This window comes from Littorina saxatilis, linkage group LG12, assembly GCF_037325665.1.
Source record: "Littorina saxatilis isolate snail1 linkage group LG12, US_GU_Lsax_2.0, whole genome shotgun sequence".
Lineage (NCBI taxonomy): Eukaryota > Metazoa > Mollusca > Gastropoda > Littorinimorpha > Littorinidae > Littorina > Littorina saxatilis.
In genome coordinates this window covers 82,187,125-82,189,597 of record NC_090256.1, presented here as the reverse complement: position 1 = coordinate 82,189,597, position 2,473 = coordinate 82,187,125, and positions in this window count along the sequence as shown.

Here is a 2,473-nt window from a genome sequence, read left to right as displayed (position 1 = left end):
CCGTTTGACCATGTGTTTCCTGTTAAGGTTGTTTGTAAGAGGTTTTGTGAGCGGGGCGCAACTCCCTTCCGCTTGTAAAGATTAAGTCCTGACAAGAGTTATTTCCGAAAATCGTCTATTGCTTTAGATCAGGAAGTCTTTATGCCTGCACTTGTTCATAGTAAGAATTATATCAGATTTGTAACGGTAATGTTCCCTTACATCTTACTGTTTGTGTAAGTAGCAGTACCTAACTTCTGGCTGATGAATGTCATAATAAAATCTAACATAGTCAAAAATACAGCCAGTTTCTCAGGTGCAGTATAAGGCCTAAAAAAAAAAGGTGTGGTTACGGTAACCCGACCTACCCTATTTTTAGGGGCCGACCCTATAACTTTTTATTACATTTGTAAAAATAAAAAATAAAAAGAGTGCAGAAAACGCAGCGAAAGCGCTTGAGTCGCACACTTATTTCCCTGTCAAGTAGGTTTAATTTGTACACATTAGAAAAAAAAGTTTAAAAAAAAAAAAGTGATTGCCTACCTTCCTACCCTATTTTTTTTGGCTATGTTACCTTAACCACACCTATTTTTTGGGGGGCCTAACTATTAGTTAACATTCCTATTGCTCCTGACAGAAGAGAGATTTGCAAATTGCAGAGCTTAAAGGTGGTCGTCTACAGTTTTGCTTTTTTTCAATAATCTTATGGTTAGATTTTGCTATAAAGTTATGTCAGATGATGAATGAACCATGGGGAAAAAAGTTATAGGAAAAAAGATATATGTAAAAAAAGATTTTATTTTTGGGTAGCGTGACTCACGCTTCCAATATTTTGTTTTCTGTTTGCTGAGAACATGTGCTTTGCCTAAAAATACTGACCAATCAAATTCATGTCACTATGCTTATAGCCACGCCCAAACAAGTGCAGCAACAGTTTGACACTGGAGCGCTGTCCACGCTTTTTTTTTAAATGCACGAAATGCACGGGATTTGAGAGGAATTTTGCGCTTGGCATTTTCCAAATAAGGATATCCTACTATGAGTACTACGCTGGAATACTACAATGAATTTTCAAACGGCTACACTGGCTTCGTCTTTCCTGATCGAAAGGGGGTGTATTGTTGATAATTGTAGATAATAGACTCTGCATTTTAATGGTCAAATGGCGATTTCGGTATAAAAATGTAGACAAGGACCTTTAACACTATTGTGACTAGCACTGCCACGGCGTTAACGTCCTGCCTGCCCAAGCTTGCCACCAAGAAACTTCCCAAAAATCAGTAACTGTAAAGAAATCTGTCTAGCAAACTTGAATTAAGTCCAATCACCACCAAATTTTGTGTACTAATTCAAAAATGGATGCCCAGTTCAGTCGTGCTATTTATAAGTTTGTCATGCGGTTTGTTTTAGCAAAGGGGGGTGAAAGGGGGATAATTTGTGTTTTTTAAAGTTTTTTTGTGTGTGTTTTATTTTCCACTGCTTTTTTTAAAAGTTATTTTTTAACAGAAAGTATTATAAATAATGTTATAACCAAACAAGGTGTAAAACCTATGAATTAGCTGAAATATTGTTAACATTGTACACAGAAATAAGGAGACAGTACAAAGAAAAAAACAAGCAAATCACGCATTCACTCACAGCATCCTGACTCAAATGAAACAAAACTGTAACACTCACCAAATGATGTCTAGGTAATCCATATTGAATATAAGTCACATTTTCACAACAAAGTACCAACTGTACACCTATGAACAATTCCAAAAGGATTTGAAGGCTCCAGCCATCCATTGTTATCAGTGCTGCCACGCCCCCATAGCTCCTGCACGATTCCGAGATACATGTTCGTCTAGCAGTATCACCCCCTACCACGTGTAGTTGCCGACTCGTACTAGCAACAACGGGACTGTTTCTTCCTCAATATCACTGCTATTATCGCTTTCTTGAGGCGAAAACGACACGATGTATCATGATCTACAGGATCCTCAAGATTCAACATCCCCCCCCCCTCAACTCAACTCAACTCAAATTTTATTGGCTTCAATTTTCATGGAAGAATTTGTCTTGCGCTTGGGAGAAAGTAAGAGTATAACATATAAAAACAGCATTCATATCACATTTCATGTATCACACACAGTAATCACTAGTATAAGCCTACAATTATCACATTTGTACCTGTATCATACATGCAAATAAATAGTATCACATTTCCACGTATCACACACAATATATACATTACATAACATACAGCAAGCTTCCATCTCCCGCGCCCCCCCCCCCCCCTCCCACACATACATATCCTCGCACGTGCGTCGACTCCATACAAATGACATCATCAGTCCATTAACTAAAATGCACAATGACTAGTAGTGGGTACATGATACTTAATACGTGCTCAACTAGACCTGCTAACTAAAATAATAACAGAAACAAAAACAAGGACTGGGCACAACATTTACACGTGTGTGACCTACTTACATCCGGTGCCTGTGATCTA